This window comes from Ictidomys tridecemlineatus, chromosome 5 (genome assembly GCF_052094955.1).
Source record: "Ictidomys tridecemlineatus isolate mIctTri1 chromosome 5, mIctTri1.hap1, whole genome shotgun sequence".
In the NCBI taxonomy this organism is placed as follows: Eukaryota; Metazoa; Chordata; class Mammalia; order Rodentia; family Sciuridae; genus Ictidomys; species Ictidomys tridecemlineatus.
In genome coordinates, this window is record NC_135481.1 from 124,204,811 (window position 1) to 124,232,340 (window position 27,530).

General features: G+C 57.1%; 2 long non-coding RNA genes and 1 gene segment (V, D, J or C); 1 reads left to right on the forward strand and 2 right to left on the reverse strand.

The window, feature by feature from the left end:
• LOC101957805 (immunoglobulin gamma-1 heavy chain-like) overlaps nucleotides 1-27,530 on the reverse strand; it is a 203,225-nt gene that overhangs the window by 51,675 nt on the left and 124,020 nt on the right.
• Nucleotides 8,396-11,991, reverse strand: LOC144377982 (uncharacterized). Of its 2 annotated transcripts, XR_013439368.1 has the most exons (3): nucleotides 11,647-11,962; nucleotides 10,859-11,161; nucleotides 8,396-8,539 (listed from the first exon to the last, which is right to left on the reverse strand). It is a non-coding gene; the product is annotated as an uncharacterized LOC144377982 (long non-coding RNA). The 2 variants fall into 2 exon arrangements; XR_013439367.1 differs by lacking the exon at nucleotides 8,396-8,539 and having other exon boundaries at nucleotides 10,411-11,161; nucleotides 11,647-11,991.
• LOC144377980 (uncharacterized) lies at nucleotides 11,965-27,093 on the forward strand. 2 transcript variants are annotated; one of them, XR_013439365.1, is made up of 7 exons: nucleotides 11,965-12,225; nucleotides 12,328-12,476; nucleotides 15,527-17,282; nucleotides 22,537-22,639; nucleotides 23,047-23,344; nucleotides 24,167-24,240; nucleotides 24,999-27,093. It is a non-coding gene; the product is annotated as an uncharacterized LOC144377980 (long non-coding RNA). The 2 variants fall into 2 exon arrangements; XR_013439364.1 differs by having other exon boundaries at nucleotides 11,966-12,211.

Sequence of the window (27,530 nt, forward strand, 5' to 3'; positions counted from 1 at the left end):
GGGGCACAGAGCAGCCAAGATGGGAAGTCGCCCTGACATCACGGGGAGGCCTGGGAGGGGACGGGAGCTGAGAGCAGGACTGGCTCTGCACATGCAGCTGGGATGAAGGAGGCCTGAGAGAACAGCCCAGGGCCCGGGGTACGGGCTGCTCTGGTACAGTGTGGCCCAGGAGGGGCATCTGTGAAGGGACCCTGGGAAGGAGAGGGTGAGGGGCCACAGAGAGTGGAAGGTGGGGTGAGCTGCGGGGCTCCTGCAGGGGTCCGCAGCACAGGGAGGTCCTGGGAAGAAAGGGTAGGGAGACCCAACAGGAAGGGAAGAGTGCCAGGTGGCACCAGGGCAGGGATGAGCAGCGGATATGAGAAGCTGAGAAGACTCCATGTAAGGGCAGGGGACCATGACCAGGGAGGGGTGGGCAAAGGAGGCCAAGAGGGAGAGCCGAGGAGGGGAGGAGAGGGCAGACCTGGGATCAGGGTAAAGGACATGAGGAGGGAAGTTGACTAAGGCCTGGGACTGGGGCACAGGAGGAGAGGACAGGAGGTGACTGAGGCTTAGGTCCAGGGGCACAGGAGGTGAGGACACAGGTGACTGAGGCTTAGGTCCAGGGGTACAGGAGGTGAGGACAGGAAGTGACTGTAGGCTTAGGACCAGGGACACAGGAGAGTGAGGACAGGAGGTGACTGAGGCTTAGGTCCAGGGGCACAGGAGGTGAGGACACAGGTGACTGAGGCTTAGGTCCAGGGGCACAGGAGGTGAGGACACAGGTGACTGAGGCTTAGATCCAGGGGCACAGGAGGTGAGGACACAGGTGACTGAGGCCTAGGTCCAGGGGCACAGGAGGTGAGGACACAGGTGATTGAGGCCTAGGTCCAGGGGCACAGGAGGTGAGGACACAGGTGACTGAGGCTTAGGTCGAGGGGCACAGGAGGTGAGGACACAGGTGACTGAGGCTTAGGTCCAGAGGCACAGGAGGTGAGGACACAGGTGACTGAGGCCTAGGTCCAGGGGCACAGGAGGTGAAAACACAGGTGACTGAGGCCTAGGTCCAGGGGCACAGGAGGTGAGGACACAGGTGACTGAGGCCTAGGACCAGGGGCACAGGAGGTGAGGACACAGGTGACTGAGGCCTAGGTCCAGGGGCACAGGAGGTGAGGACACAGGTGACTGAGGCCTAGGTCCAGGGGCACAGGAGGTGAGGACACAGGTGACTGAGGCTTAGGTTCAGGGGCACAGGAGGTGAGGACACAGGTGACTGAGGCCTAGGACCAGGGGCACAGGAGGTGAGGACACAGGTGACTGAGGCCTAGGTCCAGGGGCACAGGAGGTGAGGACAAGAGGTGACTGAGGCCTAGGTCCAGGGGCACAGGAGGTGAGGACACAGGTGACTGAGGCCTAGGTCCAGGGGCACAGGAGGTGAGGACACAGGTGACTGAGGCCTAGGTCCAGGGGCACAGGAGGTGAGGACACAGGTGACTGAGGCCTAGGTCCAGGGGCACAGGAGGTGAGGACACAAGTGACTGAGGCCTAGGTCCATGGGCACAGGAGGTGAGGACACAGGTGACTGAGGCCTAGGTCCAGGGGCACAGGAGGTGAGGACACAGGTGACTGAGGCCTAGGTCCAGGGGCACAGGAGGTGAGGACACAGGTGACTGAGGCCTAGGTCCAGGGGCACAGGAGGTGAGGACACAGGTGACTGAGCCCTAGGTCCAGGGGCACAGGAGGTGAGGACACAGGTGACTGAGGCCTAGGACCAGGGGCACAGGAGGTGAGGACACAGGTGACTGAGGCTTAGGTCCAGGGGCACAGGAGGTGAGGACACAGGTGACTGAGGCCTAGGACCAGGGGCACAGGAGGTGAGGACACAGGTGACTGAGGCTTAGGTCCAGGGGCACAGGAGGTAAGGACACAGGTGACTGAGGCTTAGGTCCAGGGGCACAGGAGGTGAGGACACAGGTGACTGAGGCTTAGGTCCAGGGGCACAGGAGGTGAGGACACAGGTGACTGAGGCCTAGGACCAGGGGCACAGGAGGTGAGGACACAGGTGACTGAGGCCTAGGTCTAGGGGCACAGGAGGTGAGGACAGAGGTGACTGAGGCCTAGGTCCAGGGGCACAGGAGGTGAGGACAGCAGGAATGTGGCTCCATGGCTCTTCTTTCCTGTGTCTGGCCTCCTCAGTGGCATCGTGACAGACATAGGTCTTCCTCCTCTCTCTGGTTGTCCTACTCAGGTGCCCTCTGAACCTGCCCTCTGTGACTCACCTCCTCTGGGGTCCTCCTGTCTCTAGCCCTCTGAGGCTCTCCTCTAGTCTCTGCTGAGGAATTTGCTGGAGGAGAGGAGCCGCTGCGGGACCTGAGGAAGCACCTGGTCTTGCTGTCTAGGGACAGGGCTGCTGTCAGCTGCTGTGGCCTCCAGCCCTGCCCACCCCCAGGCCCCTGCCCCTCTGCTCTGCACCCTGCAGAGGAGCAGCCTGACTGCAGGCACCATGTGCCCAGGCCGTCTGTAGGTCCTGCAGCTCCTCTTGGCCACAGTGTGACGGGGACTGGCCTGTGCAGATTTGGAGCCTTTCAGAGGAAGCCCTGGAGGCCTTCCCTGCCTCTTCCCTGGGTGCAGTGGGAGCTGTTGTGGGAGCTGGGGTGCCTTTACCCCCCACCATAGGCCTCTGGAGGCACACCTGTGTCATGGATGCAGTGACCTGGGTGATCCACAGTTTTTGGCCTCCAGGCAAGCTCATTTGCTGTGGCCTTTGCCCTAAGCCATGGGGACAGTGGGCCACACTGGAGGCTCAGCCCACAGCACCTGGAGGGGCAGAGCAGCAGCCCCAGGAGGGCCGGGTGCTGGGCCAGGTGGAGCATCGCTCAGCGTCTGTGCAGGGACTGTGGGCTGCCAAGCCTGGCCACCCCAGCCACCGTGGCCCACTCTTGCTCTTCTCCTGGGCTGGCTGCATCTGACTCCCTTGTGCCTGGCTCCTGCAGAAGGGACCCATCACACCTTCCTGGGGAGGGCACAGGGGAGAGGAGACCAGGGAGTGCTCTGGCTCTGGGGAGGCCCCTGAGATCCCTGGTGTGACTGTCACCTGCCCTGTGTCTGAGGCAGCAGGAGTTATGCAGACAAGGCCTTGAGATGGGGTGGAGCTGGAGACTCCCAATGCTCCACCAAGTGCCCGGGCACCCTGCTGGCCTCAGAAGGACCCGGCACAGTGTGCTTTGGCAGGCCTGGAGTGCCCCTCCTGGGAGAGGCGCTGTGTGGGTTAGCGGTGTCTCTGAACCAAGCTGAGCCTCAGTGCATTTCTACCCTAGTTCCCAAGGACAGGCCTCCGCTCCCTCCTGCCAGAGTCCAGCAGAAGTGCCTGCCCTGAGTCAGCCTGGGAGACTAGGCTGGCGAGGGCAGGGTACCGGAGCACGCAGCTTGGAGACTGGCTGGCGGCTGCTCCTTCTGCCTTCCTTGGACCCCTCCCTACAGGACAGGGAAGGGGAGAAGGTGCAAGAATGACCTGACCCTGCAGTGGACTTTGAGATGGCGTCAGGAGGATGCTCAGATCCCCTGAAGGTTTCCTCGACTCCTCCCACTGCCCCATCTGCCCTAGGACTCCCGGGATGCACCGAGTTGGGGTGTCTCGGCCAGTGAGGACCACTCGCTGTCTGATCTGTGAGCAGGGGCTGGATTCTCTTCACTGCAGGGGGATCCTGAGCCCTTTCTCCTCGGAGGAATTGATGGGCAGGACTAGCTGGAGCCAGGCAGTGGCCGCCTGGGCTGGAGCCGTCCCTGGACCCCCTTCTCTCCAAAGGCTTGACTGCATTTCACACTCTGTGCTCTGTATTTGAACATCCCCAAGGAGTCCGCAATCCATTGTCAAGGGTTCTTTTCTTTTTGTCTGCTTTGGTCACCTTTAAACTAGAGCTTCTAGAACGTCCTCTGGGCTGCGCTCTGCACACTGCTCCAGTCCTCGGGGTGCATGGGCTGGGACAGCTGGCTGCTCCTCCACCATCTGTGGCTTCATCAGCAACCCGTCTCCTTGGAGAGGGTTCGCAGTGTCCATGAGGTCGGGCAGCCACACTGATGTCCTCTGGCTTGTGGTGCTGTGGGCTGAGGCCACCAGCTGCTTGTGTGGAATATGCACGCTGTGGGGAGACGGTGTCCTTCCAGCTGAGGCCACTTGAGCTGCAGTCCTCTCTGCCTCAATCCCACCTGTGTCGTGGCTCCAGGCCTGCCTTCTCCTAGGCCCTTCCTCCTCCTCCCCTCCTGCCCTCCTCCCCTCCCCATCTTCCTCCTCAATCTCCTCCTCCTGCTCCTTCTCCTCCTCCTCCTCTTGTTCCTCCTCCTCCACCACCCCTTCTTCTTCTTCCTTCTCCTTCTCCTCCTCTTCTTTCTCCACCTCTTCCTTATCCTGTTTCTCCTTATCCTTCTACTCTACTTCTGCTCCTCCTTCTCTTCCTCCTCCTCCTGCACCTCTTCTTCTTATTCCTCTTCTTTTTCTCCTGTTCCTCCTCCTCCTCCTCTTTCTCCTCCTTTTCCTCCTTCTCCTCCACCTCTTATTCTTCTCCTCTTCTTCCTCCTCCTCTTGTTCTTCTTCTTTTTCCTCCTCCTCCTCCTCCTCCTCCTCCTCCTCCTCCTCCTTCTTGGTATTGGGGATTGAACCCAGGGGTGCTCTACCCCTGAGCTCTACTTCAGACCTTTTTATTTTACTTTGACACATGGTCTCTCTATGTCACCGAGGCAGGCCTTGAACATGGACCTGGGTGACTCAGGTCATGGACATGGTCCCTGCCTCTTACACTTCAGGAGGCTTGATGGCCTAGACACATGCTCTTGTCCCTCCTCAGCATCCTGCAGGGGACACCTGTTGTTCTGGTGTCCAGTGTGGCTGGTGAGAGGCCCAGGTCAGCCCATGTCCTTTGTAGAGGTGATCTGGTGTCCTTTCAAGTGCTCAGATGAATAATTTCCAAAATTTACTGTTAAAAGCCACTGAAGAGGAATAATAGTTAAAATGTCACTGAAAACTCTGCCTTGAAATAGAGTTGGACATTCTGTGTGTTGGGGGGAAATGGCCGGGGCTGGGGGACGACTTGCCTGGTGTTCGTACTGCTCTCTTGTCCAGGGATGGGCCTGAGCGATGGCCGCTCTCCACCTGACTCTGTGTGCCACCTCTCTTCAGTCTGCAGTGTCTAATGGGCTCTGCGTGTCCCCTCAGTCACCTCCCCCTCCAAGTCTCTTTCCCTCAGGCTCATTCCACTGTGGACCTGAAATCTCCTTTTAAATTTTGCTTCTTTCCATGGCCTTAGCCAGGTCCCATGTGCCTCTCTGTCCTGTCCTTCTTGGGCCTAGCACTTGGGTTCTGGTTTTCCTCATGGCTCCTGTCACTGTGTCACTTGCCCTGGGCCTGAAGTCACTTGCGAAGCTCTGGGGCGGTGCTTTCCTGGGAACAGGCTGTTGGTGGCTGCTTTTCCTGCTGTCTGTGAGGCTGACACAGTTCACGCGAATCCTGTTGCCTGAAGCTCACTCCTCTGGCTGGCTCTTTGTGGGACCTTCCTTGGTTGGGCAGGAGAGCAGTTTGGGGGTTCCATTCTTGCTCTGGGGTCACAGTGGACTAAGGACTGTGTCCTGGACATGTGTCCCCGAGCGGATCTCTGCAGGCCCAGCGGCTCTGCACCTCAGAGTCCACGGGCAAGGCCTCTGTGCCTTGCTGGCTCATCCTGAGGCCTGTGCCACACCGGCAGGTCACACCTGTGCTGGGTGCCCTGTGTTCTGGTTTCCTACATTAAGGGTGTCCAGTGTGGCTGGTGAGAGGAGTTCATCCAGGGAAACCAAAGCCCGTGCTGAAGGGGAGTCGCTGCCGTGTTCAGGGCCCCAACCAAGACTGAAGAAAGGAGGGGAAAACATGCCTGAGTGTCGGTGGAGGATGCTGGGCCTCCCAGAGTTAGATTCTGTCCTCGCAGCCCGTGATGAACCCCAAGAGCATCAGGCCAAAGGATTGAGGCCAGGCACAGCACGCAGCCCCACCTTCTAGTGGAGCCTGAAGAAGGGAAGGGTGGAGGCCCAGGTGGGAGTGGGCAGAGGGTGAGGGAGGGCCCCAGAGACACACTCCATTAGGGGCCAGGGCTCAAGGGGGTCTTACAGCATAGTGGCTACAGGGGATGACAATGTAACTTTACGTATTTATTTTTTTGTACCAGGGATGGAACTCAGAGGCACTCAACCAGTAAACCACATCCCTGGCCCTTTTAGTTTTTTATTTTGAGACCGAGTCTCCCTAAGTTGCTTAGAGCCTCACTAAACTGCTGAGTCTGGCCTTGAACTTGTGATTCTCTGGCCTTACCCCCCTAAACTGCTGGGATTACAGGCATGTGCCACAGCACCCGGCATGTAACATGTTCTTGAAACTCTCTAAGAGAGTAGAATTTAAGTGTCTTATCACAAAGAATAAGTAGCATCTATTAATTGGTTCAATGTGGCCATTGCCAAAAATGTATACATATATATTATCAAAAAATAAATTTTTTCAAAAAAGAAAAACAACATAACTCTACATTTTGCCTCTGCAGAGTGTTGTCGTCAGCCTTTTTGCTTCTGTGATTAAAAAAGAAATCAAAACAAACCAACCTGGCAAGGACAATTTTAAAGCAGGAAAGTTTATTTGTCTCATGGTTTCAGAGGTCTTAGTCCATAGACCACCAACACCACAGCACTGGACTTGAGGAGACACAGAACCTCATGGCAGAGGGAGTGGCCACCAGGAAGCAGAAAGAGCTCCTGCTCAACAGGGACAAAGTGTGACCCAATGGCACACCCAGTGACCTATTCCTCCAGCCCCACAGTACTGCCTGCAGTCACCACCAGGTAACCCATGTCAGTGGGTCAGTGCACCGACTAGGTTACAGTCCCCTAACCTGATCATTTCACTTCAGTGTTCTGCAACGTCTCATAGATGAGGCTCGGGGACAACATATCCAGACCTGGCCCCCAGAGTCCATTTCCTAATGCACTCCATTTCCAAGAACCCCACAGTCTTAACAGTTAAACATTGTCCTAAAGTCCAAGTCCAATCTCTCCTCTGAGACTCAAGGCAGACTTCAGTGAAAGCTCCTGAAGATATCAAAAGCCAGTTATGTGGAACAAATTTATATAAAGGCACAGAGTCGACATTTCCATTTCATAAGGAGAAACAGGGGCACAGAAAGAAGGTCTGTGACCAAGGCAAGACTGAAATCCATCGGGGCCAACAAGTCCTGGAGCTCCACGTCCAGCATCTGGGCACAAGGCATGTTGATGATGTGTCCAAAGGGCTTGGGTAGCTCGGCCCCATGGCTTTGCTGGTTGCAGCCCAAGGGGCCTCTCTCCTGCCTGTCTCTGTTCACCTCCTGCAGCGTTCCCCAGCCCTGGAATTTCTCAATCTTGGAGGTCTCCACTGCAGCTTTAGCTTCCTGCTCACATCTCCACACATCACCCTCTAAGAGGCTGCCCACAGGGACTCTGACCCTGGGCACTATGCCTGGCCTCCTAGGCCTTCCTTTGACACCTCAGTGGAAGCCACAATGACCCCCTCCAGCATCCTGCCATCCTGCAGAACCAGAACCACATGGTTGATGCCAAGGTCTGCTACTATCTTGAGCAGTAGCTAAGTCTCCAGGGACCATGAGGCAGATTTCCCTGAGTGCTAGGTGGCTGAGCATGGGAAATAACCTCCCAGGCTCCCTCCCACTACCTGTGCAAGCAGGGAGCCTCACTGGCCTCTTCTCAAAGGAACCTTTACCTCTAACTCCCTTGAGCCTCAGGTGGTGTGATCTTGAGGTGCCCTCAAGCCATCTTTTCTATTGTCTATGGGTAAAGAATTAGCATCTCTTTCATGGCTACAATCTCTTTAACTACCACAACTTCCTTAGCCCCCATTGTATTTGCCAAACTACAAGTTTTTAAAAAAATCTTTCTGTTCCTTATTATCACAGTAAACTTGGCTAAAAGCTGCTAGAAATATTCTTGCCATTGCTTGAATTTTTTACCCTGAAATTTTCTCCACTAGATCATCACTTTAAGTCTCAGGGCAGGGGAAAATATAAGTCAACTTCTTTTCCAGATTATAACATGGTTGTCTCTACTTCAACTTTTAAGAGAATCTTCCTTTTCCTCTGAAACCTCTTGAGCCTTGTCTTTACTGTCTGCAGTCCTATTGCTATCTGGTCTTCTGGGCTCCCACCAGAATACCCCATTAAACTCTGCTGACAACATTCTGAAGTTTTTCCAGCTTGTATCACTAATGTTTCCAAAATTTCTCCCTCCACAAAGCAGCTCCAGAGACTTCTGAACCACAAGATCAGGTTAGTCACAGCAATGACCCTACTCCTGGTACCAACTCCTGTTTTAGTCATTGTTTTCATCAGTGTGGCTAAGGACCTGACAAGGACAATTAGAGAAGGAAAAAAGTTTATTTTGGTTCATGATTTCAATAGTCTCAGTCCCTAGATGGCTGACTTCATTCCTCTGGGTCGAAGATAGGCAGAACCTTGTGATAAAGAGTATGGTGGGGGGAAGCAGCTTAGGATGTGGCAATCTGGAAACAGAGAAAGACTAAACTTAGCTCACCAGGGACAAAATATAAACCCCAAAGTCATGCTCAATGACCCACCTTCTCTAGCTACACCCTTCCTGCTTATCGGTATCATCTAGTTAATATATTCAAGTGGATTAACTCACTGACTTGGTTAAGGCTCTCATAACGCTATCATTTTTCTTCTAAACTTTCTTGTGTTTTTTCACACAAGAGTTTTCAGGGGACAAATTATTTAACTTATAAAGCCTGGAAGGAGGAGAATGTGATGTAAGTCGATACCAGAAGAGACTCTACACAGGTTTCTATGGCTTAATCTTTGTCACCTTTCCCTCCTGAGTCCTGGGTGATGATCTCTGTGGGCTGCTCATCCTTGGGGCTCGGGGCTCAGTGGCTTCGTCTGGATATGGAGACCCCTAAGGCAGGTGCTGGACCTCATTCTAGACAGGTCTGTAGGGCCCTTGGCCACCCTATCCCCCACCCTCATTCCCTTGCAAGTGTGGCTTCAGGGACACTGCAGGGAGCTGCTGGACAGCCACTTTGACCTCCTGCAGCACAACCCTGGACGGGGAACCAGGTCCTGTTAGGCTGGCATGATGGTGCTGCCATAGTGCAGCCTCTGTGGCTCCGGGTTCTGCCTGAGCCACTAGGTTGTGCTTTGTAAACGCAGCAGCACTGGGGCTGGGGAAGCAAGGCTGCTGCAGTTCAGCTCTGCCCCTTGCTACTTTTGGTGGTCACTCTAGAGGTTCTAACACAGCTCTTCAGCTGGATGCAGCTTGCCTGGCATGCCCCTGGGTCCTGCCTGCCACATGCTGCAGCCTGCTGGCCCCAGCTCTCTGTGCCATATGTATGCTGTCACGTACACTCACAGCTCCACCACCTCACCCTGATGCCTGTGTGCCCACCTTCTAAAGGCACAGGGAAGAAACAAGCACGGGTCTCCTGTACTTGCACAGTGTGCTTCTGCCCCCAGGCGTGTGGTGGCTCCCTGCACACCAAGGAAAGCCATCAGCTCTGTAGCAGCAGCAGCCGGTGTCCCCTGATCCTATGAGACCTGGCACTGTCCACCTGGGGACTCGTAGATTGAGGGCTGGGCCCTAGTAGGTGGCCCATGACCTTGGCTGTGACGTGTGGCTATGAGTCAGGCTTCCCATGACCCTCTTGGGATGAGGCCCTGGTGTGGCTCCCAGAGCTGGGGACTCTCGCTGTTGGGAGGGTTACTGTGAAGTCATCACCGGCTTTCAGAAGAGGGTGCAGGAAGGCACAGGAAGGGTGCAGTCCCCCTGCCTCGGGCACGCCACCCTCCTGACACCTCCTGATTCAGTGACAGGGTTCCCCCTTGGGTCTCTCTGGAGGCTCTAGCGTGCAGGCAGGATCCAGTGCGCTGGCCATGGATGGCCCCTCAGCCTTCAGCCCCTCTCCCCTCCCTGGGCCTGGGGGCAGGTGGGTGGAAGTCCTGACCCTGAGATCTGACCCTGCCAAGGCCACAGCCACATCTCACTGTCACATGGGGACTCTCAGCACTGGCCATCCCCAGTTCAGGAGCCAGCCCCAGGACCAGAGGGGAAGGCGAACGGCGCTGCAGAGCTCCTGCTCCTGGGCTCCAGGAGGCGCTATCGTGCCCCGCGGGAACTATGTGGTGGGTGAGTGAAGTCATTCAAATAAATAATTCCATTGTCAATATTCTATCATGTCGGATAAACAAAAATAAACAAGTCAATCCTACACGTACATTATTCACCTGTAAATCTGTATATTCACAAAGAGTTTGTTCTGGGGAAGAGTTCCCCCCAGTTTGTGCATGTGGAAAATGGATTTTACATGCAGTTTTGCTGAGCATAAAGTTCTTGGATCATGTTTTGTTTTCAGTAGGATTTTATAGACATGGATCACCTTATTTATTTATTCATTTTTTGGAGAAATCTGAGGCTAAGTGGGTTTCCCCGTTGAAGGGATTGGATGTTCCTGGTTTGAGGGAGATGCAGAGTCCTGGGCAGTCAGGGGAGGTTTGTGAGGAGGCAGGTGGGGGAGGAGATCTGGGCAGGGCCAGGCAAAGACGCACAGGGAGGTCCACTTCCTGCTGGACAAAGTGCTCATGGGCACACCTGGGATCCGACAGACAGACCCCTCCCTACACATGCCCCTAAGTGGGGACCCTCAAGAGACCTAAAATATGTGGACAGAGGGGACACCCATCAATAATGGTGAGGAGCACGTGGACAGGGAGGAGAAAAGGAAAGGAGGAGACTCCAAGGACCATAAAGAACGGGCCCCACCTCCCCCCGGATTCCCCACTGGGCCTTCTCTCTGCAGAAGTCTGACCTGCATCTGTCACTTGTGGCCTCTGTGTCCTGGGCCTCACTTCTCAGCTGGACAGAGACACTGCCCCCGGCCCCCTAGAGGGTAACAGAATCGGGGGCTCGTCTGGGATTGGAACCATCGACTGGGTCAGTTGGAGTCACGTCAGCTGATGGGCCTGGGGAGTGACCATGGTCCGCTGGCCCTTCTGTGGCCCTCTGAGGCTGGGCAGCCGCAGCCATGGGAGCACTGATCCCACACTGACTGGCTCCTCCTTCTCTTGTCTCGGCCACACCGTCCACGACAGGGTCAGCGAGGTTCCCCCTCCTGTGGGACACAGGTTTCAGTTAAGATCACAGTGCTCTTCACTCATCTTTACCTTATGCCCAAACCTGTCCTTTTTCAGCATCGTGATCCCTGATCAAAGGCCCCATGACAGCGGAACTCCGTGTCCTTTGGAGACATTGTGGAAACCCTGTCTCCCTTCCTTGTGGGTTTAAGGACCCTCCAGAGGAAGGAAAACAAACAAGACTCTCAGTGGCTGATTCAGAGCAGCTGCTGGGAAGGGCCTTGCACAGGAAGCAGACCCCTGAATGTGGGCTGGCTGCTCTTATCTCAGACTCCAGCAGAAACCCTTTACAGGCAGAGGCCCCCCTCAGACTCCTGTGCTCCTGGGAATTCTGAATCCCTTTTGACAGGAATAAGGTGGGAATACAGGTTTCTAGGAGTGGAAGCACAGAGAGATCCGAGATGCAAAAAGAAATATCGGGGACATGGAGGACAGGCCACGGGTAGGCTTGGCTGGTCCCTACCTGGACACGGTCATCTGTGGAGGGATTCTGGGCAAGCCAGTCCACCCTCTGGATTTGTCAGAGTGAAGCCAGATTTAAAGTTAGGTAGTCAGTGTAGTTAGGTAAATCGGGTCTAATATCCAGTAAAATCTAAAATGGAGGCCATGCTGGGAATGACTCAGGGAAAACAGGACAACTCATGGAATGTTAATTAAGTTCTGAAAAGGCCCTAGGCCAAAGTCCACCTGGAAGAAGTGTTAATGAACAGCCCCCAACAGATTTGGAGATAGCCCATCCCAAAGAAATGTTAATGAACAGCAAACTTGACTCTGAAATGCCCAGATTACTTCTTTGGCTCACCTGTGTCCCAACCCTTCCCACCTACATTCCATCACCAGACCTATAAAAGGGGAACACATTGCCCGCTAACTGGATTCCACCTTTTGGGTCCCCTTCTTCCTCTGGGAGAAGTCTTTTCTTCTGTCCTTTAATAAATTTCTAATTTCTACTCTGGCCTTGCCTTGGCGTGCTTCTTTGGTGTTATTCTTCAACATCGGGAGCAAGAACTCATCACCGGTCAACAGCGGTAACAAGAGTGAGGTGGGGGTGGGCGGCCCCCGTCAGCACCTCTTTCTTTTTGTTTCCAGAGGGGATCCCTTTCTTCCCAAATCCTGCGACTTACCCCTCTCCCTTCTGCTCTAGAACTGGGAGTTTGGACGCCAGTGAACGAGAAGACCTTGATCTGGTGCACTGAGGCCTGGCCCCAGGACCGTTAGAGACGGAGGACAGTGGCCCCTGGGGACCCTAATCACAGTACTATGCAGCAAGGACACCTCTTCTGTAGCAGGAGGGTAAATGGAGGAAGCTCCTTAGTCCACTTGTTCCTTTACCTGAGACGTCGTCCTGAGCTAGAGGACTGCACGCCTGACCCTCAGACCCTGGTCGGCTGCCCTGAGCCCAGAACAGGAAAACCTGGACAGAGGACAGGGACCTTACCAGCTGCTCAGGAGGTCCCCTGGGCCCATCGGAAGGAGAGGTCATGGGTCCTAAGACGGCTTCCCCTTCACGTCCCAACTTAAAAGGACGGGAGCCCAGGCCTCCTCCTCCAGGGACCCTCCACCTGTGATCCCAGAGGTGCTGGGACGTCCACTGCTCAGGGCTGTGTCCTCTCAGGGCGATGGTGGGGCAGGGGTGTGGACCTGAGGTGGTACATGTCCCCTTCCTCTAGCTGAATCGGAGGACATAAAGAAAGTCCTAGGGCACTGAGCCACAGCCACCTTCCCCCTTCCAGTGGACGTCAGTCTCTAGGACTGTGCAGGACGGGTCCCCTTGACCTCAGTACACTGGACCTTCCTTGAAAAGCACAAGGTCTTAGAGAGGGCTGTGCCGCAGCAGGAGGAGAGCAACCCTGGCTGGCAGAGTGGGGCCTCCCCGGGAGCCTGGAGCCCCCGCCCTGAACCACACTGTGACACTGATGGAGCGAGCAGTGGGCCACACATCACTGTATACATTGGTTCTCAAGAGGGTCTAGGACTGGGAGGGACGTCACTGTATACACTGGGTGTCAGGAGGACCGAGGACCAGGACGGATGTCACTGTGTACACTGGGTGTCAGGAGGACTGAGGACCAGGACGGACGTCACTGTATACACTAGGTGTCAGGAGGACTGAGGACCAGGACGGACGTCAATGTATACACTGGGTGTCAGGAGGACTGAGGACCAGGACGGACGTCAATGTATACACTGGGTGTCAGGAGGATCGAGGACCAGGACGGACGTCACTGTGTACACTGGGCGTCAGGAGGACCGAGGACCAGGACGGACGTCACTGTGTACACTGGGCGTCAGGAGGACCGAGGACCAGGACAGATGTCACTGTGTACACTGGGTGTCAGGAGGACCAAGGACCAGGACGGACGTCACTGTGTACACTGTGAGTCAGGAGGACCGAGGACCAGGACGGACGTCACTGTGCACACTTGGTGTCAGGAGGACTGAGGACCAGGACGGACGTCACTGTGTACACTGCGAGTTAGGAGGACCGAGGACCAGGACGTATGTCACTATGCACACTGGGAGTTAGGAGGACTAAGGAGAGCTCACACTAGCTCCCTTCATGCCCCGCTGGCCACCGTGGTTCCAGGGGAGTGAGCCGTGGTGACCTTCCTGTGGGAGGCCCTTTCCACACAGTAGCTGTGGGTCCCAGAGACGGAAGTCGTTCCTACAGGTAGACTCTTACCCAGTCCTCTCCAGACGTGGGGAGGGAGCTGTGGACACGGGCTGTGGAGCCAGACGCGACCTTGGACCTTTGACCCAGCTGCTGCGGTCTTTCATAATAGAGGCCTGCAGAGGAGAACAAGGAGGACAAAGGACAGGGAGGACAGACGGCAGCCTGTGAGCGGGGGCCTGGGGTCCTCCTCCACTCCTGTGTCTCTTGAGGGAGAGGAAGCCTCTTCTAAAGGATTGTCCCCAGAGGTGTTGACCACGTGTGGACTGCCTCCCTGACCTGTCCTCTGTGTCGGGAACCACTGGTGGGCTAGAGTCCTGGGGGCCTGAGGGATCGAGGCCACCCCTACCAGTTCCCAGTGACAGGTCCGAGACTGACTACCTTGGTGGCTCCTGTGACTTTGGTCCAACCGGAGGAGCTCTGGTAACCTTGCTCATGGACAACCCCAGGTAAAATTCCTTCTGCACACAGGAGCCCTGCTCTGGGCTGGCCGCACAGCTGACTTTTCTGTGTGGCAATGTCACTCAATCACTGGGGGCCCTCCCAGCCAGCGAGATACCCAAGTAAGGAGTTGGACGAGGTGGCCAGGGAGGCCTTGTGTCCCGGAGCCGTGCTGCAGAGGGCTCTTGGTGCCCGAGGCACATACCCTCACCCTGGGGAGGCCCCTCCTGTACTGCCCTCCCAGGGCATCGAGCATCCTGAGCTCCAAGGGCAGCTCTGGCTATGGACAGCCGCACGCTCCAGCAGCAGGCCCTGCTGGAAGGACCTGGAATGACCTGAAAGGCTTGTCATGACCTCGGTGCCGCCATGTTCTTACCTGAGGTAGAGGAAGGCCCTCCACTCCCGTGAGGACTTATAGTGGACACTTGCCAGGCCAGAGGGACCTGATCATCCTGTAGATAGTCCAGTCGACCCTATCCACCCCTGGGAGTTCATCAGGGACCGACGGGACTCGGGGATCTGGGTACACAGCAGGGACAGACTTTGAGGTGGAATCAGGGCCACTTTCTGTAGTGCCAGAGGGCAGGAGCCAGAATCGGTTGTCCCCCGACCCCTGGCCCTGGAGCCTTCTAAAGACAAGAGGGTCGAGGAGCACAGGAGCTACAATGCCCCCCTCGTACCTATGCTCAGACGGCTGCCTGGGGAGGGGCTGGCTCACCACCGCACACTCCTGTTGGCACACCCAGGAGCTCTGCGCCTCCTGAGGCCACCTCCTCCCCTGGCCACTCCTGCCTCATGCTCCTGGACAGGAGACGTAGCAGCCAAGGCAGCTGTTTACCACGTCCCACAGCCGCCTCGCTCCTGTGGGAACCTCTCTCCTGCCCCTGAGCGCCCAGTTCTCACTGCCCGACCGGCTGCCCCTCAAGGACCCACTGAGTCGTAGAGGATGGGGTTCTCCTGAGGGCACCCTGTTACTTCCCCAGCACCCGACGGGAGGTTTTCAAGTCTCCCCCTCAGCCCCACCGTTGGGAAGAGACCATACTCGTATCCTCACGTAGAAAATGTTCTCAGGAAAAGGTGCAGAGGACCCTCAGTCCCACAGCCCATCCCCAGCTGTGACACCTACCTCACGGTTTCTTCCTGTCCTTGGCCTCGGGTGGCCTGTTCCTTGATCTTCTCTTTGGTCCTGACATTATCAGTTTGCTTATTCCTGTTGTTTCCTCTTGTGTAGAGACAATAAAACTCCAGGTGGTGTTACCAATGGAGCCCGTGGTCTTCCTCCACCCCTACCAGGGACCCCTCACAGACCCACGGATGAACGTCATCAGTGCTGGCCTCTGGACCAACCTGCTGCTTCCCTCTTGCCCTAGTCCTTCTGCAGAAGGACATCTGGTGACTCCAACAGCGCCCCTTGTCAGCCTGACGTAGATAGAGTGGTCACTGAGCCAAATCCCAACAGTGGTCGGGGTATCCGTGAGAGCAGGGATGAGGGACATGTAGAGGCCTAGGCAGCCAGGGCAAGATGGCGAGGGAGGGGGCGGGCAGGGTCAGGACAAAGGTGCACGGAGAGGGTCTTCTGGTGGGGTCAGCTTCCTGCTGGACAAAGTGCGCGTGGGCACGCTTGGGACCCAATCAGACAGACACCTCCCTACTCGTGCCCCTAAGTGGGGGACCTAACAAAAAAACTAAAACAGACACCTGGACAGAGGGGACAGCCATCAATAATGGCGAGGAGCACGTGGACAGAGAGGAGATAAGGAAAGGAGGAGACTCCAGAGACCATAAGGAGAACAGGGCCCATGTGCACCCAGAGTCCTTGCTGGGCCTTCTCTCTGCAGAAGTCTGACTCTGCATCTGTCGCTTGTGGCCTCTGTGTCCTGGGCCTCACTTCTCTGCTGGACAGAGACACTGACCCCAGCCCCTAGATCGTAGCAGCTTAAAGGGTTATTTTCTCATTTTTAAGTAGTGAAATATATTTTTAATGGACTGTTCTGGGTTCTTTTCTTCTGGGTGTGGAGAGAAGTTTCTGGAACATTTGTCTGGACTCCTGGCTGCCGTTCCCGTGTTACTTGGCGGCTGGTGTGATGGAAGTGGACATGTGGCCCTCCAGCTCTCCCCAGCCCCTGGCCACTGAGGGACACGCAGGGGGCTCTGGGGCCTACCTGGAGTGAGAGGGAGAGTGAGGAAAACCAGAGACAGGGCAGAGGACAGAGAGTCAGTGTAGCCACGAGTGAGTGGGTCCCTCGGGCGGCCGTTCAGGAGACGCCAACCCTCCAGGGCACCTGCCCGTCTTCCAGGCTGTGGCCAGGCTCCCGGGCCTCCAGGACCATCTCCTCCCAGCAGAGAGGTGTTAATGCGCACCCCTCGGGCTCCTTTCCTGCATGTGGTCATTCCCACCTTTAGGCAGTGGGGTGAGAGGAGGGGGCAGGAGAGGAAGGGAAACCTGAAATCCAGAAAAGGGCAAGACACCCCCCTCCTGGGGACAGCTCTGGGTGCCCCTCTCTGCAGGGGTCCCTCTCCTTTCTCTTTTCTGTTTCTTCAGTGAAATTTGCTTTTCTCTCTTGCCTTGGAGTTTCCTGGGTGTTTGATCTCAACGTGGGGACAAGGGGCTGCTCCTGACTTTAGGACCAGTTTCAGAGCCACACAGAAGGACTCTCAGGAGACCCTGTGCAGGGCAGCCCCAGGGTGGCACAGAGCTGCATGTGCCCATGTGCTGTCCTGAGGAGAACAGGAGGGAAGGAGGGCCTGGCAGGAAGGGGTGGCAGGAAGGGAGCTCTCCCTGAGCTGGCCCGGAACTTATCTGCTTCCTGTGAGCTGAGATGCCCAGGGGGAGGGTGGCATCTCTTGTGGCCTAGTCTGGCTGAGCTCCAGACTCCAGGAGGGCAGGGCATTGGGTCTCTGAAACTGGAGGGTGGGGTCAGGCTGCTCTGGGCCCACTGCCCCCACCTGCAAGCAGCACTGGCTCCTTCTCTCAGGAAGGGAGGCAGGTGAGTGGCCCCTGAGTCCTGCAGGTGGAGGCCCCAGACCCTTTAGGGCGGGTGTGGGTTGTGCTGTCCAGCTGCCGTGGGCAGTTCTGGGCAGAGCTCTTCTCACTGGGGTAGTCCCAGCTCTATCCACTGTGACTCAGGGCTGCTCAGAATCTGTTCAGGACGTCAGGCCTTTCTTGGTGAGCAGTAAGTAAGGTCTCACTTGAGTAGGGCTGGGGTGTCAGCTGGGCTCTGGGTGGCTTCCGGGCAGGTTTTATGTGTGACATGTGGCACTGTGAGCCCCAGCTACTATAATATGCACAGTGTCTCAGGCCTGCACAAATTCCCTTCCACCTGCCAGGAGGGCCCAGCCCAGGGAGGGGTCTCTCCTGGCTGCAGCGTGAGTAGGGGGATGTCTCCTGGCCTGAGTTCCGAGTTCCGGCAAAGGCTGTCCTTGTTCTCCTTGAGTGCAGAGTGGTCATGGAGTCCTTGGGAAGGTGTCCACTGGCCTGCACTCTGACCCAAATGCCTCCTCTTGCCCGTGGAGCTGTCCTGGGTGCTTCTGGCTTGCTGGGACCCTGTGGGGCCAGCTATTCCACCTCAGGGACATAAACACCAGCAGAAACCCCAGGCCTGTGGGGTCCCTGTAGGTGGGCTCAGTGTCCCTCTTGGTCCTGTCTGGCTGTGAGGAGGTCTCCCTGGACCACTGGGTTCTTCTCTCCTGAGCTCTAGAAGTTTCTGGTCTTAGCGCAGGTGGATCCCCTGGGGCATTCGGCCCTGTCCTGTTAGTGCAGGTCAGCTGCCTGCCAGCCTGTCCTCCTCCCAGGTCTCAGCTTGGGCTGGCCAGGTCAGAACCAAGGTTCCAGCCCAGGCTCTGGGGCTCCAGTGTCCAGCCAAATTGCCCTCTAGAGCTCTGGCCCAGGTGCTATGGGGTGTCGGGTCCATGTAGTCTGAGGGCACTACTGCCCGACTGGTCACTTTTAGGTGAGGGCTGGGCTTGTCATGGAGCTTTTTGACCTGGCTGGGTAACTGGGCGGTGTCCCACTGTGAGAGAATCCCTTGCAGAACCTCCCTCCAGCCCCCTGCACTGGGCATGGGGTGAGCCTGTAGGCCCCAGAGCAAGGGTGGGAGCCGGGGTGGGTGACCTCAGTTGAGCACCTGGACTCAACTGGGAATAGTTGGAGGCCCCAGACCCTTTTGGTGGGTGTGGGTTGTGCTGTCCAGCTGCCGTGGGCAGTTCTGGGCAGAGCTCTTCTCACTGTGGTAGTTCCAGCTATATCCACTGTGATTCAGGGCTGCTCAGAATCTGTTCAGGACGTCAGGCCTTTCTTGGTGAGCAGTAAGGAAGGGTCTCACGTGAGTAGGGCTGGGTAGACTGGCTCATTGGGAGGGGGGATGTGGGCGACAGGCGTGGGCCACCTGGGGCCAAGCAGACCCAGGGTGGCCGGGAGGTGGCCGGTACCTTGTCCTGGGGGTCATCTCAGCGAGGACAGCACATCGGCAGGTGTCTGCTCTGCAACTTGCACCTGGGAGCCGACGTGGCCAAACGCAGTCAGCACTTCACAGTGCACCGTGACACAGCCTCGTAGCAGATCACCTAGGTGCCCTGTGCCCACATGCCACCCTCCTGGATGGTGTCCCCACTGTTCTGTGGAAGGGGACATGAGGAGAGAAGAGAGGGAAGGGAGAGATGCTGTCCCTGGAGAGAGTGCTGGGAGGACCCCCCAGGTGACTGTCCTCCCTGTTCACACTCTGAGGGTTCCCCAGGAGCTCTGTGAGGAGTGGCTCCTGTCCCCATGTCCTCCTGCAGGGTGGGGTGGAGCCCCTCTGCCCCCAGATAGGGCCTCAGGGGGGCGGGCAGATGGCTGGGAAATCGGGGCCTTCACACCCTTTTCTGCCTTGGACACTGGGGGCCACCAGGGGCTGGGTGTGTTCAGCCACCGAGTTCTGGAGCCTGCTCTGGCTCTCCAGCTCCAACAGCAGCTGCTGAGGAGTCAGTAGCCTCCTAAGTCTATTGGGAGAACCGGTGGAGGTGACCAGCCCAGCCCTTGGGAGTGGCAATGGCTTTTGGACATGGGTCACATCACTGTGGTAGCTGCTACTCCATAGACACAGTGACAGAGGCCCCAACAATATGGTCTGTCCCCAGGGCCTGCGGTAGTCTGCCCCATCTTCCCTGGGCCCCTCGGGAGGATGTGCTCTGGATGGTGAGCTGTAGGTGGGGCTGGGAGGACATCCCCCAGAAGTGACCCCGAGTCCCCCTAAGGCCCAGACCATAGCAGGAAGGGGTTCACCTGCAGGTTGGTCCCCAAAGCATGATGTAGCCGGGGTGCCTGGCCACCTGGTCACCTGGGTTCCGGCCTCTGCCCTGACCCTAGTTTCCCTGCTATGGGGGGGTGAGGGTGGAGCCTGGGGAGGGCCAGTGCCCGTGGGGCCCGTGAGCCCTGGAGCAGCGTGCTGGCCTCTGAGCTGCTGCTGCTCTCCAGAGCCTTGGGCCTTGTCCCCTCTCCACTCAGGCCTGGCCCTGCTGTGGCCTGTCTCAGACCCCCCGGGGGCTGCAGGCACCACCTGGCCATGCTGACGGCAGGCGCACTGCCAGTCCCCTGAAGGACCCCGTCCTGGCTCTGCCCTGGGCCTCTCCCCATGCAGGGGCTCTGGGTTTCTCCCTTCCTCGCCCCTGCTCTGCCCCTCCAGCTACGCATGGACATGTGGATGCACAGTTGCCTCTGCTCTAGGATCTGGACCTCCCAAGAGAGGGGCCTATCCTTCCCTGGCCAAGGTCAGGTCAGTGGCCTTGAGTGGTCCCAAGACCCAGAGGGGCAGTGCCAGGCTTGGGGCTGTGGAGGGGCATCCAGCTGCCCCAGGTTCTGCTCTGGGCAGCATCACTGCGGTAGCTATAGCCAGCTACACCGTCTGGTGTCCCCTGACAACAACTGAGCCTGGCCCCGGAGGGAGGGCTGGAGGGGGCTCCAGGGAGTGTGGGGGAGGGGTCCAAGCAGTGGGCTGTTCCAGGGGACACCAGGGCTGAGGAGGCCAGCCTGCGAGGCTCAGCAGGACTGTCACTGTGTCTATGGAGTAGCAGCTACCACAGATTGGGGTGGGGTGTGAGCAGACTGTGAGGTGCTCAGGACCCTGGAGTGGATTTTGGGGGACACCAACCTGTGTCCTTGTCTCTGCACACTCAGAGCTGGGCCAGGGCCACTGGGACACGCTGGACATCAGCGTCGAGGGTCTCAGGTGCTGGGGGTCCTGAGACAACCTGGGGAGCAGTCTGTAGCCTGCTGAGCTTAGGACTCCTGCCCTGAGAGCAGGGACAGTGGAGACCGTGACGTGGCTTGCCTCAGCCTTGGAGACCCAGGAGGAGCTGGGTGGCCTTGCCGGGCGGCATTGGCAGGGCAGGCGTCTTTCCTGGTGGCCCAGCTGTGACACACAGCCCTGCACATAGAGGAGTGAACTGCGAGGGTGAGGTCGGATCAGCAGCCTTGAGCGCCCACACCTGAGGAGGGCCCCAGGCCAGGGACAGGGGCCTGTCTAGTGGCTCTGGTTACTGCTATGGGTGGCACCACTGTGGTGAGTACATTGTACTTGGATATAAGACATTGTATCCAACCACAGCCTGAGACCCCCTGACAGTAACTAGGTCTGGGCCTGGGGTGGGGCTTGGGGGAGGTTCTGGGCAGCAGTGGCCACTGGGGTGGACAAAACCGGCACTGCAGAGGCCAGGGCAGCCCAAGAACCCAGACCTGGGCACAGTCCTCCCCTGGAATGAGGCCCTGCAGCCCTGAGCGGTCTGAGACAGGCCAGAGGCACCACCTTCGTCTGGTCAGTGCGGGTGGGGTGCCCCGGCCCTCCCTGAGCCCTCTGGGTGCCTACCGGGAAGCCCCCATGCAGCAGGGAGTAGGCCAGCTCCAGGGCTGTCCTGTGGCTTCCAGAGGCTCCCAGGAAAGGCCAGCACAAGCCCCGCCGGGCCCCAGGTGGTCCATGACCCCCTCTGAGGCTGCCAGTGGAGCTAGGGCTCCCAGGAGGCACCCTACTTTGTGAAAGGTGGGAACATCCCCCAGACAGCCCTGGGAGAAGGAAAGGGCCTGGGCGGAGGAGGGAGGGAAAGTAAGACATTACCCTTCCCCATCCTGCCTTCTCCTGGAGGAGGGAAATAAGTAAATGTGACACTACAGGAAACAAGGAATCCCAGAGGAAGAAGAAGAGCAGTGGGTGGGATCTGAGCCCCTACCTCCTCCTGGTAACCAGGAGTTTCCAACTTTTTACAATTGCTTCCTGAGTTGAATTTTAACCTGCACAACTAGTTTCAGGACTAGTTTCCAATCCCAGGTCCTCAGTCTCCAATGACTAAGTGCCCTCCTTGTACCCTGTGAAATTTGAGCCCTTCTGTCACCAGGGGCCATTTCCTGCCCAGAGAGGGAGCCCTCAGGGCCTGAGGGATAAACTCTGGGGAGTGAGAGCTGACCTGTGGGCTCTGTTTCCATCCTGGTTATCTGTGCTTCCACAGGGTGCTGGACCTGGTGGCTGTTTATGCTTACACTTTGGGGGTCCCTCCTGTGCTTCTGCACCTGTTCCCGGGTGATTGAGTGGGAGAGTTACCTGCTCTCTCAGAGGCAAAGGTTTCTGGAGGTCCTTCCTGTTGGGAGGTTTGGGGGTGCAGCCCACTGGTTCAGGCCAGGATGAGGCTGGACGCCTCTGGGTCCTGGGGTGGAGAGCTGGCTCCGCTTCTGCTGGGGCTGCTGGGCTCTGTGGAGAAGCTGCTGGAGGCCAAGGGCAAGGTGCTCTGTGTGGCTGTGCAGTCACCTCAAACCCCAAAGCCTCCAGCTGGTGGGCTCCTGCTGTGCACGGGCTCCAGCTGGTGGGCAGAGATGCTGCTATCTGCCTGTGGACTCTCCAGTTCTGGCCCCTGCTGCCCACAGGGCTGTGATCTCAGGACGCCCTTGGTTCTTGGGGTTTTTGCTGCTGGGTCTACCACTGTGGTAGTATAGTAATACCAATCATAGTCGTAGTAACACAGTAGGAGAGCCCTTCACAAAAAGCCCTGCCGTCAGAGGCTCCTCCCAATTCCTGGGTCAGGCTTCCAGCAAGTCCACAGACAGCAGTGCCCAGTCACTGCCCAGTTCGCGGGGGTCACACCACTTCCTGGAAAGGCCTGCGGTGACATCCTGCTGGGGGTGGGCAGGAGGCAGGTCTCCCTGTACCTGCAGCCATTGGCAGGTGTGAAGGTGTGGGGATGCCCCACAGGGCTGTCTTGATGCAGAGTGTGTCCCTCCAGGTCCCCAAGGACTGCACTGGGGGGTCCTGAGGGAGGAAGACAGGATCTCTGGAAGCATCCGTGTCTTGGAGTGAGGAGCTGGCAGCTCCGTTGGGTTCCCCTGGTGAGTCGAGTGTGGTGGATGGTGTGTGGGTGTGGGGTGGGGTGCACAGTGTGGGCGTAGGGTGAGGGTGGGGTATCTGCGGTTGCCGACAGGCAGGCCATGACCAGGGGCTGGGCAGAGCCAGTGCACGGGGCCACGCCCTTCCTGGAGGCTGCTGCAGAGAGGGGTTCCTGGGCTTCCAGAGAGCATTTTGGAGTGCCCAGCTGTCGCCCCCTGTGTTCACCAATCTCAAGCGGGGAGCCTGCTGGGCAGCCGCCCGGGCACCAGCACTCTGGGACAGTGGTCCACTTCCCCTTTTGAATACAGGTTTTGTTGCTTTGAGGATTAAAAGGGCAGTTTTTTTTCTCTCTTCTCCCCTCTTCCCTCCCTAAGGAGATGGGGGACTGTGTTGTCTTTTGTCCCCCTAGGTGATTGTCCTTGGACACCCCACCTCAGGAAGGAGGTGTCTGCTGAGGATCTAAGAAGTGAATTGCCACTCACCTCAGGGCACAGCTGGGACCTGGCAGGGCACAGCTGGCCTGTAGCCTTGAATGGCTCCTTAAAGCCCTGGGCTTCCCTGAGGGGCAGAACCTCAGCCTCTGGGACTGAGTCCTCTGCACTTCTCCTTTGCTCCTCCCTTTCCTTTTCCTGAAAACCATTTCCTCGTTATTAAATCGGCATGAATTGGCATCCGGGACAAGGACTGAGCTCTCCGTGACAGTCTGGGTGGGTGCAGTGGAGCTCCCGCACCACCTTGGTGGGCTTGGGGGCAGGAGCCTGGTAGTGAGGCCTTCTGGGTCTGGGGGAGCTGGCGGAGGGGCTTGCTTTGGAGACAGCTGTCGCTCGGGGTTCCCAGGCTGCACCACTGCATGACCACTGCCCCCACGGGGTGTGGCCCGTGCAGAACCCTGGGCATTATGCCAGCAGGGAGCGCTGGGCTCTGGCCTCCCATGAGGGTTTTTGGTGGACACTGAGATCAGGTAATGTCACAGTTTACAGCCTCAGCTGCTGTTCCACTGCCAGCCAGCAGCAGAAGGGGACCTGGGATCTCAGAGTGGCCTGGGCAGCCAGTGCCCCATGGTGTCCTACTGGGAGCACTGGGAAGACCTGTCCTTGCAGGTGGCCAAAGACCTGCTTAGTGGTGTCCTGGGCTCCACTGCAGGCCAGGGTCTCCCCCTGAAGGCACCACCCTTTGTGCTGCCTTCCTGGTGGATAAATCGCCCCCCACATCTGGGTGGGTCACTCTGGGCCTTGTTCACTCCTTCAGGGAGCAGGTGCCTCTACCCAGGAAAGCCTGAGGTGGGCGAGGTCGGGGGCCACCTCTGTGGTGGCCGACCCAGGACTCTGCATCTGAGACATGCTCCTGGTGTCTGGAGGTGCATGTGAAGGCACCACAGGCTAGGTCTCCCAGGACATAGCTCTGGGGTGCTGCCTGAGTGGAGTGGCACTCAGTGGCTATGTTCATGCCCCTGGACTTGGGCTTTCTCTAAAGTCTATCTGGAATTGACCACCCTTGTGACCAGAGGTCTCGCTGGTTCTTACTCCCAGAGGACCTTCCCCATCCTGGATGCACTGTGCTCTTGGTACAAATCCAGTCCCAGTGGAATCTGGAGCAGGCACAGGTGAGGTGTAGGTGCAGGGAAGGGCCAGGTGCAGGGAGGGCCATGAAAGGAAAGTGACCACAACACTTGGAGCGACCAAGAGATCTTTATTGCAGCAGTGAGAAAGAGGAGAGAGAGAGAGAGAGAGAGAGAGAGAGAGAGAGAGAGAGAGAGAGAGAGAGAGAGAGAGGGAATTTTTATAGCCCAAATCTAATGGGGTCTCTGGGTCTGCAAGCTGCCTTGTTGGCTTACAGTGATCGGATCATATGGTAGTTTCTAAGGGTTTCATCTTCTACCTTCAGGAAGATGGGGCCCGGTCAGATGTGGGTTTCCTAGACGCCTGGGGCTCAAGTATATGGCCTCGAGTGGGATTGAGTGTTCAGACTTGATGCAAACAGGTGATAAAGGACCAGACAGGGTGGGGGTTTGAGTTCCCCGGTTATCTTGCAGCTAACATTCCAAGTACAAGGAGGCCCACGTGCAGGGGAGGGGCGGGTGGAGAGGAGGCCCAGGTCCAGGGGAGGCCCAGGTGCAGAGGAGGCTCATGTGCAGAGGAGGGTCAGGTGCTGAAGGGGTAAAGGAGCAGGAGAGGGGCAGGAGCAGGGAGGGGCAGAGCAGGGGAGGGGCAGAGGGGGGGGGCAGGAGCAGGTCAGTGGGTTGGTTCTTTCTTTCATTAGCTGAAATTCATTGCAATCTAATGATATTAGTCTTTTATGGTTGGATTATTTTTTCTATATTTATTATTTGCTTTAACCTTCAATGGTGTTTGAAATATTCAGAATCTTACAGAATAAGCGTTGTGCAGTTTCACAATTTGGAGTATGAAGTGAAGCCTATCCCACTTTGGGTGTCCTTTGGTCCATCCTGGATCCTGGCAGAGCCTCCATTTCCCTCCGGGGGCTGGTGAGATGTCAGTGCTCTTGGCTGAGAAGCAGGTCCCTTGTAGGACCAACCTCCAAGACTCCAGTGTGCTGGGACCCCAACCAATGAGTGTGTCTTTATTTCTATGATGGTGGCTGGGTGAGGAACATGCTCACCTGTCCAAGCCCAAAGAGTGGACTAGGAGACACGAGGGACAGCAGAGAGCAACGCTTAATTCAATGATGGTCTTGCAAGATCAGATGCCTGGTTGTCTGGGACCCCCAGACTGTGTCCAATCAGAGTTTCATTCCCTGGAGAGCAGTTCCCTGGCAGGGGACAGTGAAGTTATAGACATTGACACTACCTGAATTGCTAAAAGGGGAGGACTCATTATTATGGGCAATTGCCACCTCAACAAGCTAGTATGTCTAGGATGCAGGGCAGGACCAAAAGACACAAGAAGAAAGCGAAAGTGACGGTCCTAGTGTTTTGTCCAGTTGGCTCCTTTGCTTCTGCCTGGGCAATATTGGCTATTGTCCACTTTTAAAGAAGGTCATTTGAAGAAGACTCTGAAGTCATTTAAGGGACATCTGGGACCTAGTCACGTGTCTCAGTGGTCACTCCAGCTCCTTCCTCACGTCGTGACCAGCTGCCTGGCCTGGAATGGCACCAGTGTCCAGTGCTGCCCCTGGTGGCAGGTGGCCCTCCAGGCTTCCTGGTGGCCCACTGTGGGGTCTTTGGAAGGCAGCCTTCTCAGCTCCTCTTCTCAGGTCGCCTCTCGACCTCCAAGAGGCCAGCAGAGCCACTCGAGGGACCACTGATTCTGCTGGTCTCGCGGGCAGCTTCTCTTCTGGGCAGCTTCGACTACTTGCTGTGTCTCTCAGGTTTCTGTGCTGAGCACTGTGGAGGGGGTTTTTCTTCTGGGCTGTGACCCAGGGACCCTGCACCTGTCCCCATAGTTTCCCTGACTGCCCCAGGCCATGCCCATCCTGATGGCCCTATGGTGGGGCCAGCGTCATACTTGGGACTGGGCCCCTGGGTCCAGGGAGCCTGACGGCTGTGCTACTGTGTTCTGTGTTGGGAGGGGACAGCAGAGCCCTTCCTGGAGGAATCCTGCTGGACCCAGCCTCTGGCCAAGAGCCCCTTGTCCTCAGTTCTCCATGCCTTCCCAGCTTCTCACCTCCTGGAGCCATAGCGGAGTTGGATGTTTCTGGAACCTTCTGTGCTCCCTTGGAGGACCTTAAGGTAGGAAAATAGAGGGTTGGGGAAAGCCAGGTGCCATTGGTGATGACCACCTCACAGAAGTGACAAGGCTGGCCCTGGGAAGGCTCTGTCACCTCCCTGCACTCCCTGGGCCTCAGCCAGTAGTGGGGCATATGGCCTTGGACTTCAGGCTGAATTCTGTACCTGCTGAACTCCAGCGTCCCCAGCAGAGCCTCCTTGGGCCCCAAGGGCTGCCCTTGCTGCCCATCCTGGGTCCCAGGTGTCCAGGTGCTCAGGGCCCAGGGTGTAGAGAGTCAGATGTGACTGCTAGCTTGGAAACCTAATGCTTACTGTCTTGATGGAGTCTGCCTGCACACGGGATGTTCTGTCAAGGTCTAGATAAGGTGACACCAAGCAGACTTGCACCCGAGATGTGTGTTGTCTTTGGTGGGGCTTCCTCACAAACGAGAGGTTCCTTCAATGTTTAGATAGGTAACAGGGGACAGCTTGAAAACGAGGTGTCTGCTGTCCTTGGGAGGACATGCTTACAAATGGGATGGTCTGCAAAGTGGGCTAGGAGGGCGCTGAGAAAATTCTTATCTGTTCTTAACAAAGAGCAGAGCTCAGCATGCTCCGGGCCAAGAGCAGATTAGCCATGAGAAGCGGGTCCCCTTTGATTAGAAAGGAGGACTTCTGTATCCATGTTTAACCAGCTGAAAGACCTGATCTATTGCTGTTGGAAGGCTGCCTTCTTTGTTCACTATACTAAAAAGATGCTGTATACAATAAAGGACGTTTTTTCTTCTGCTGCTTGGCTTCCTCTGCTCCTTCTTTCTTTCTGATGCTGACCTGCGAGTGAGTTACTTACAACACAGGGTGCAGTGCAGCTGGTTCAACATGCCAGCAGATGTGCCCACGATGTCCTCATGCAAATGTCAGCTGCTGGGGACCAGCCCAGGGCTGTGGGGAAGAGGGGCCACTCTAGGTGAGGCTCATGGCCCCTTCTTGTGGGCGCCCCTCGGCAGGGACTCCACAAATCAGTCCCTTTCCAGTGGGCCCCTGCCCTGGGGGGTCTTCCTGCTCCACTCCTCAGTGGGCTTCCTTTCTGGGAGACCCCAAAGCTCCAAGACTCCCCTCTTTGATCAATCTTTGAGGTACTCATACCTGTGTCCTCAGCCGCTTGTGCTTTGGGGCAGTGTAGGGTCCTGGGCACCCTCCTTGTTCAGCCCACCTGCCCTTGTCCAGTC